Raw genomic sequence first — 9,543 nt, 5'->3', positions numbered from 1 at the left:
CACAATGTCTAATAAAAATAAAATTTGTTTCCTGGAGGTTTTTCACACTAAGCCGAGACTCAAGTAGTTCAACTGCTTCCTTTGGCAGGTCCAAATCTAATTTTGGATCAAGTCATTAAATTCTGGCTGAGTGAATAACTGGGGAGCAGATGAGCTACTGGATTTGGATGTGTAGTGAAGTATCCACAGTCGAAGGAAATTATATCTGGATCATGTTTGCAATTGCCACTTCTGAAAAAAATGTGATATAATGGAGCAAAACTTAAAAAAAATAAAATATTTTTTGAAGCCACCAACAACAAATTAGTAAAGACAAGGTGTTGGATTTCATGCTGTAAATATGATGCAGGGTAGTGTTATTTATAGCAGCTGCCCTGTAAACACATTCTCCCACATATGCAGTGGATATTCACCCTGGTTGCTTAGGAAAACAACTTGGTCTCTTTGCAAAGCATAACATACACAAATTCTGTTTATCATACAGACGTAATGATGTGGATATTATTACTAGGCTTTTACAAGGTAAATATACATTACTCTCATATGAAAATACAACTAATTAGTTTTATAGTTTTTTAACACATTTAAGGTAATTTGCTAGTGTATAGTTTTTAATGTTTAACTGACATGAGCTGTTTTGGTTACTTTTCTCAGGCTGCTGGTGCTGTACTAGAAGGACAGCCTCTCCTTGGTTGAAGCTAAGGTGTGGCTCAAATAGTTTACTTATTATGGTGACATTATTTGTACTGCTCAGGTCAAGTCAATCCAATGTCACTTCTTTTAGCTTTTTGTGTTCTAAGTTTTAATGTTGACAGTGGTTTGGCCACAACTTACAGTTGGGCTAAAGCAATAAAACAAAAAGCATATTTGTCATTGAAAGAGGAAATGTTAATTTATCACACATCCATAACCTTACATATGATTAAGGTGATGAGAGTTCATAACAAATATTGGTAAGTTTGAATTTTCCTTTTCTTAAAAGTTTCAAAAGCCCTGTTTTGTGCTCAGATGCTCACTCATCCCGGTTTTTACAGCATAATACAAAGACGGGACACAAATGTAAAACATACCATACTGTTTCCAGTATGGTAGGCTTCAACACTAATTAGATCTATCCTATTAAACAATGTTAACACATTTTGGTACTTATTTTGTCTGAACCTTTAAAAAGCCTTTTCAAGATACCTTTATTTCAAAAATTAAAACGCAAACAGCTTTTTTCTTTTTAACAATCACGTGACGCTCATTATGCTGATGGATTTCCGGTGCAGGGGTCCAGGGGTGCAGCTCTGCGGGCTTGTTTCTCCAAAAACGAAACTTGAAACTGATCGAGGATACCGTGTGCAGCATAGCAGGAAACGACACATAACATATCGGGCTTGAAACACAGGCGGCACTTTTCTTTGTATGCCTGCAGGGACTGTTTTCCGTCGGTATTTCTCCAAGGTAAGATAATTGCCTTGCCATATCTTATAGATCTAATAGGTTTTTTTGTCTCACTTGTAGGTTGAAATCACGGCTTCTTATAAAAGTTTTTAGTGATTCTTATTGTAAGAGTTAGCCTACGTGTTTGAGTCACAGATTAGAAGCACATGAAAAATATGTGCTTTATTAGGTGTTGTCTCAGACACTTTACAGTTAACAGCAGCTGTCGAGAAAAACTGTGACAGAATGTTTTTTTTCACATGCCATGTAAAAAATGCCTTATTATAAACACGAGCGCTTTTTCTCGTCATTAATCAAACGAAATAAATGAATAACGCTACACCATTCATTCAAAGTGTAAGAAATGTGGCAGCTATATTGAAACGCTTGCTGGCCCTTATTTGGACAGTTATAACAAAATTACCTTTAATTTTACCTTTCACCATAAAAAGTGCATTTGTACAGTTAGCAGTCAAATCTGAAACCGCTTCTGAGTTTCCCCCAAACTCAGGTTTATACCCCCGCCCCCCACTACTTTTTTCTTTATATGCTGGGTGTAATACTTCTATAATCAACCTTGTCCTTGAGTGATTTAGATTTAAGTGTGCGTCTGCAAATACATTGCCTCGACATGCCTGACATGTGATTTCAAAGGGGCCGGGCTATAGAAGGGGGTCCAATTACAATAGCGAAGATTGGACTTTAAAGTGATTTCTAGCATTTGTTACACTACTGTCAGTAAAATATAAAAAAAAAGAAGCAACAGGATGAAGGACATGCTGTCGATTTTTGGGATTATTTGAGCTTTGTGATAGGACGAGCCCACTGGACTGTTGTGATTTCATATAAACTTTCTTTTGTAACCAGAAGAGGTTTGGTTAAAACAGTGATTCTGTGCCTAATTACGCTGTTTAAAAGGGGACAATATACGTTTTAGTTTTGTTTTAAACGCTCTTGCATCAAAAATATTTGCTTTAATAATGCTACATTTACCAAATGGCAAAATCAAAATGTGCCCAAAGACTTAGTATTAAATCCAGTTCTTTTGGATTCTTTACGGCCAAAAAAGACACAAGGCTCAAAGTGGTCTTTTAGTCAAAAAATGATCTTTATTTTTTCATATCCGGGATATGGAGACCTGAACACAAAACACAACCCCAGGTCTGAAGCACAAACGGAAGCCTAGGTATTTATATAGAGTCTAGGTTTAAATCTGGGACTTCCCACCATTTGACCTTAGAACTGAAGAAGCTTCTCGGATGAGAGGTGAAACGTCTTCAAGCAACTTAAAGAAGTCCAGACGCTTTTCTTTGCAAGCTCCTTTGACTAGTTCTCTTATAGCCTGCCGTTGCGTCTTTCCTCTGATCCCAATCTCTCTAAGCAGTTTTGCTGTTGTACTGGCAACAAAGTCCCTGCACCTCACTTCCACCGGGTGCACCTTGATCTTCCAGCCTCTGTCCTCTGCCTCAGCTGCCAAGTTGGCATACCGCAGCTTCTTACGCTCAAACGTAAGAAGCTGCTAGTTTTATTACAGACATGACAGGACCCCCCAAAATCCCGAAAGGTTGTGTCTTATCAGTCCACAAAATATTTTTCCAAAAGTCTCTGGGATCATCAAGATATTTTTAAACCAATGTGGTTTTCTCCTTGGAGCTCTCCCATTGCCATTTTTACAAATTCTTTCTTATTGTTGAATTGTTGAGTTGTCAGCTGTTTCCTTAGATTGTGGCTGGATATGTTGCTTTTTGAGATCTTTTAACCTACTTCACTTGAAATTATTAAGGACTTCATGTCATTGTGTGATGTATTTGCAGATAAAAGGTGATAAGTAAAACGCAGTGCTAATAATGTGACAAAAGGAGGAAGAAAATCATGGGTAAGTAAATTTTGTTTCTATGAGATGCCTTTTTTTTTTTGCATATATGGAACTTTCAAGTATCTGTAGCCTACTTGAAATTTAATGTTTTCTTCTATGATTCCAAAGTGTTAAGCATTCCATCTTAATAGACTTTATCAACAGAGAACAATAAAGATATGTACACACAGATAAAAACCCCCAATAAGTCATTTTTAGTAGTTAAGCTTTCACTTTCACAGGTTTCGTAGGTGAACCATCAGTAGCATCCTTTAGTATATTTTTTGATTATACAGACCATAATGCTACTGTTTTGGTTTATCCTTGCTATTCTTTTCCCTGTTATCTCCTTGCTGCAGGCTGCTGTTTGCAGGTGTATGTATAACTTCTACATGTCTTTTTTGTGTAAATGTAAATTTGTCTGTGATTGTATAAATACTTACGCTATTGTGTGCTTCACACACATGGAGAAAAGACAAACTGCCTTTCATTGTTCTTGTAACAGTGACAATAAAAGCTATTCTATTCTATTGTTTTGAACAAAAAAAAATGCTTCAATAAATAAGGAAGTTTAAAATTAAGAAGCAAACTATTATATTGTCAGTATTTCGCTTAAAGATGGAATTTATGTCAATTGTCACACATCTCATATTTTTTTTAACTAATTTTATTAATGCATAATCAAATACATGCTTTTTTGTGCTCTCACAGCTAAAATACCTCAACAGTTACCAAGTGCTTCTGGGTGGACTGAATCTGAAGTAAGCACCTGGCTAAGATCGATTGGAATAAAGGAACATTACATAGAAAAACTCTATGAAGAAGAAGTAGATGGACAAATCCTACTTGCACTGGATGAGGACTTTCTAAAAACAAAAATCTGCATGAAGTCAGGGCCTGCTCATTTGATTATTCAGAAAAGAGATGAGCTTATCAACTCCCAGCAAAAATGTCAAGAAAAGAAAAAAACTACTGGTTCCAAAAGAACTGAGTTTGAGGAAAAGAAAAGTAAGAAATCAGTTCAGTGTCTTCGAACAGTAAGTGATGGTTCTCCAGCACAAACTATACAGAGCGATCAGGAGAAAGAAACTGCTCAGGAACAATGTGTGTTGATTTCAAAGGAAGACTGCCAACCACGGCCATTTGATCAAGAAGGGACTAATTTCTTATATGTAAAACACAGCATCCTGCAGCCTGAATCAGGTGCTTTTAATCTGATATCACCATGCCACGAATTCAAGTCCTTTGCTGTAGCTGCTACATTGGATCGCACAAGACTCCAAGCTAAGTTTGCCAAAGAGGTTCTTAAATTTGCAACTGGTTGTATGAACATCAGGTCAAATGGTACAATACACTTTGGTGTGATGGACAGCAAGGAGGATGGAGGATATGTGCATGGCGAGATAACTGGTATCCCTGTAACAGACAAGGATATTTATGTCGATGCTTTGGACTACATTGAAAGGAGTTTCTCCTCTGACACAGAGCACATACGCCTGTGTGTGCGACCGCCAAGGTTCATTGAGGTTATGGATCGACAAAGTACAGAAAAGCGATATGTGGTAGAGGTTGACATTGTGCCATTAATAAGTATTGTCAAGAACAAAGTGTATGCAGTCCGTCTGCCAAACTTCAAAGAATCAACAAACAAAGTAGAGTTTGAGAAAGAGGTGATTTTGCGAAGAGTGGGTTCAAAAACGGAGCCAGTGAGTGACAAGGACCTAAGTGACTTTTACCAAAGAGTCAAAGATCGTGATGCTCAAAGAGAAGAAGCAGAAAAAAATCATTTCCTTATTGCTCCAGAAATGTGTCAAGACCTTGGAAGGAAACTCACCATGCTGATGACCAGTGGTAAGAAATTCATTGAAAAGGAAAAATGGTTCATACTCGTAACAAACAAATTCAAACCTGATGACCTTTGTAACATTGACTGGCTGATTAACATGAATATTTTCTGCGTGTTCGACTTTGACCCAGACTCAAAGATATCAGGTCTTTGCAGTAGATACCTTAACGACCGTGTTGCAAATATGCATTCTCTCCAGAGCTACAAGGTGTCCGCTGGCACAAACATCAAAGAATTAACAAGTAAGCTGGTTTTGTTCGATCAAGTTAGTTGGATCTTTTGCTATGGCCGTACTGACTTCAAAGGAAATGAAGCTCCATGTGATGAAATGACTTGGATCAAGACAAAAATGATTCAACTTAAAAAATCTGTGTCTTTGATCTGTAATCGAATTTTGTCAAAAGGTACATTCCAGGTCATATTTCTATTATCATCACCAGTTGAGAAACCACTCTTGCACACCTTCTATGAGTTTTTCACAGACATGGAAGGTCATGAAGACCTCATCTGCATCTGTGAATCAGAGGAAAACTTCCATAAGTGGCAAAGCTTTGCAGAGGATTCATGTGGGAAAGAAGCTGTAAACAATTCCAGTGTTGTTGGGATGAAAATGAGCCACATTAATGCAACTCTGCAACATATACAACATGTGAAAACGCATGCCAGTAAACACTTGCCAGTCTTTGTGGGAGGAACATGTGTTCTTAAAACACAAGTAGAAGAACAGATGTACTCGCTGGAGATTCTGACGGTCAATCATTGTGATGAAACATGCAAAGACTTCATCAATGAGGAAAAAGAAAACACGGAAGGCCAGTTCTACCATGGTGGGAGAGTGACTTGGTTGCATTTCTGGCTTGCTGAGAACAAATATGCTGGAGAGGTCATTGAAAGAGATGCTTATCACGATACTTCCAAACTTCTCAACGATGCCTTGAAATATAATGCAGACCAGACTCCAGTGAATATCATAAACATCTACCATCACCCAGGAAGTGGTGGAAGCACTGTGGCAAGACAAGTGCTGTGGAACAACAGAAAAAGTCTAAGGTGTGCAGTTGTGAAGCCCTCATATCCAGTTTCTGTTGTTGCACAACATGCAGTTGAACTAAGAGAATATGAAGAAAAGGATTCACAGAGATGTCTTTCTGTGCTGCTCCTCATTGAAGACTCGGATAAAGAATATCTAGATGAGCTCAGGAATGAACTAGAGGGTGCCATAAACGAAAAACAAATCCAGTATGGTACTCTATGTTTCATTTTGTTGAGCTGCAGACGCTCCCATGATCCAGAGAAAAAATGCAAGGAGTCTCCTTTACAGAATGTGTCTGTCACTCATAAACTATCTGATCAGGAGAAGAGAAAGTTTTCTGAAAAACAAAAGGCACTTAACAAAAAATATGAATTTAACTTCATTCTGACATTTGTTCTAATGAGCAAAGGATTCAGTGAAAATTATGTTAAAAAGTTTGTGAAACATCTGCTCCAAGGCATTAACCGTCACTCTGTTGAATGTCGTCTCATTCGTTATATAGCATTGCTGAACACATATGTTCAAAACTCTTTCATCTCTCAGTCTCACTGTGAAGCTTTGCTTGCCTTAAAGTTTGACTCAGAGAGGTTTCGTCGACATGAGTTTGAGAGATCCCTCAGCGATCAGGCTAAGCTAGTCTTCTTGCACCTTCGAGATGACAAGACGCACATTGAATCAATCAGAATCATCCACCCACTTGTTGCAAAAGAAATTCTTCAGCAACTTCTGGGACCCCAACAAACTCAAAGCAGTTTGGCGATGGATTTGCTCCACGAGGATGTGCTCTTTGAGCATAGTTTAGAAACAGATGACTATCTCACATTTTTGAGACTGCTTTTTATTCGAAGATCCCGAATAACTGAAGAAGACAAATACTTTTTGAGTTTGTTCTCTCCTTTCATTGAGCATGTGCGTGGAACTGAAGAAAGCCCAAATAAAGCGATCGAGTTGCTCAAGGAAGCATTCGACCGTTTCTATAATGATGCATACTTTGCACAGCAACTTGCTCGTCTTCATTATACTTATGAAAAATTTGAAGAGGCCAAAAACTGGGCAGAGACAGCAGTGAAAAAGCTGCCTGACAACTCCTATATACTCGACACAAAGGGGCAAGTGTATAAGAAGTGGTTCCAAGCAAAATGTAAAACATTCGAAAATGTACCAAAGACGGCGCAAAACACAGCAGATGCTATGGAAACTGCACTGAAAGCACTTGACTGTTTTCGAGAATGTCAGAGAGCAGCTGATGCTGAGATGCAACATGTCAACACTTCAGGGTTTTATGCTGAAGTTGAGGTTGGGCTGGGCCTTCTCAAACTGATCTTTTCATTGCAAGTATTTGCAAACAGATCCAATGGTCATTCAGAGTGTATGAAGTACCTAACATCAGGTTATATCCCCGTGGAAGTTAAAGATGCTTGGGAACCATTTCATAACCATTTGAAAAAACTGTGCCAGACAATGGAAGACACTTTGGAAAGGATCTCAGAGGACCTGAGTTCCAGACAGACATTGATGCAGATGAAGAAGAGACGCCTGAAGGCCCTGAGGGGAAGATACGTCATCCATTGAAGTGGTTGGCAATAAAATCCTCTGAGTATGGCAAGTACTTCAGTGAAGCTTTTTCTACTGCAGTCCTACTGCATCGGAAATCAATCCCAGCCAACCTCACTCCTTTTCAAAAACGAATGATGATCTATCATCTTGGTGGTGGCAACATAACATCCATTCTCTATAAGATAACTGATCAGAAGGACGCAGTAAAACTTCTAGAGCTCATCCTTTCTCTCTACCCCAATAATCCATTAAAAGCTAAATTTGATAAAATGGATATTGTTAATTACATAGCGGCCCATATTTCTCTGAACTGTCTGTCACCACAAAATCAAAAAGTAGCTCCTCTGAAAGTTCTACAAGCACTTTGTCACCAGTTTCCATATGATAAAAGGAAATGCTTGCCAAATGCCCAGTTCTTGCTTACCTTGCTATTCTGGCCAGAGGATGACGACACGGAGCATGAGAGAGAAAAAAAATATCAAATTGTGCAAACAGCTGTTGAGCACCTGGAAAAAGGCCACAGGACCAAGATGAAAGACATTCCTCAGCGGAAGAGAAGGATTTACACTCATTTTTTTCTAGGCAATGGGAGTGGGCTGGACAAGTTCGTCCACAAGAATAAGTTTGAAAAAATCAGAGAGTTGTCCTCAATCACAAAGTTGTCTGAAAAACGCATGAAGTGGTTTAGTGGTGAGGCATTCGAGACTCCAGAGATTGCCGCAATGCTAAAACATGTATCTGGGTGGACTAAAGATGGATTGGTGTATCTTGAAGGTCCTAAGGAAAAAAAGTTCAATATCAGGCCTGTTAATGCACCTTCAGTGCCTCAAAGTAATGAAAACATCACCTTCTACCTGGGGTTCAATTTCAGAGGCCCTGTTGCTTACAACATAGTTGTGACAAAATAGTCAACAACCACTGCCTGTCAGTGTCAATCCAAGTTACTTTTACTTTTTAGTATTATGGATGTTAAAAAATATGGATGGTTTTTAAAAACACACGAGCCTCAGTTTGTCAAAAAAAGGATAAAGCTAAACAGTTATGTATGCAATTTTAGTGTCACTCAAAAAACATTGCTTAAGTGTCATAAAAATAATTAACCACCGTTTTGTTTAGTTGTAAATGTATTTAATCTGGCCAAGTTATTTATCCAACTACTTTGTATCGTGATTATGTGGGTGTCACATTTTGTTATGCTTCATTAGTCTCATTTTTGGTTGTACTTCTATTAGTGTATATTTGCATTATTAGTCTATTAATCTCAACTACACTTTGGGGCCAACTTTTTCTTATGATATGTGCTATTAGAAGCTGGTTCATATTCAATGTTGATGCACTACACAGAAAAACAAAATCTACCAGCTATGCTAAAAGTGAAGCATGTATTGCTTGACTACAGTGTGAGCCTTCTTTCAGTTTTAATGTAGCTTTCCATTGATGTTCCATGACAGGAAAGTTGTTTCAAAGTATGAGCCCTTTATGTGTACTTTTCTAGTATATTATTGCGTATTTTCCAGGATAATTCAGGAAGCAGTATAATTAAATGTGAACTATTTAATTTTCTTGCCTATTTTTTTTTTAAATAGATTGGGAACTGATGTAAAAAAGTTTTTTGCAGTCAGAAGAATGACACTGTTGCATGTTGCATAGATGTTAACTTTACTTACAACACGATTCTTTAGGTAAAAGTGCAAAACAGTAATTTCTTTTTTTTGTTCTTTAAAGATTTTGCATTTTATTCATATACATGACTAAGTAAACATAAGTGTCCTTAAAATATGTATAAAATAAATGACTAAATAAGGTTAATGACATTTCTGGTGTTGT

The 9,543-nt window shown here is 37.7% G+C and overlaps 1 pseudogene across 1 annotated transcript; it reads left to right on the top strand.

The window, feature by feature from the left end:
• The first annotated feature begins 1,337 nt into the window (after positions 1-1,337).
• LOC102793355 (sterile alpha motif domain-containing protein 9-like) lies at positions 1,338-9,521 on the top strand (annotated as a pseudogene). Its single transcript, XR_015718985.1, has 3 exons — positions 1,338-1,446; positions 3,240-3,301; positions 3,992-9,521. The product of XR_015718985.1 is annotated as a sterile alpha motif domain-containing protein 9-like (transcript).
• The last annotated feature ends 22 nt before the right edge of the window (positions 9,522-9,543 follow it).

Source organism: Neolamprologus brichardi, chromosome 4, assembly GCF_056152115.1.
Source record: "Neolamprologus brichardi isolate AB-2024 chromosome 4, ASM5615211v1, whole genome shotgun sequence".
Classification (NCBI taxonomy): Eukaryota; Metazoa; Chordata; class Actinopteri; order Cichliformes; family Cichlidae; genus Neolamprologus; species Neolamprologus brichardi.
Note: the sequence above shows the minus strand (reverse complement) of the source record. Positions and strands in the feature narration are given on the sequence as shown.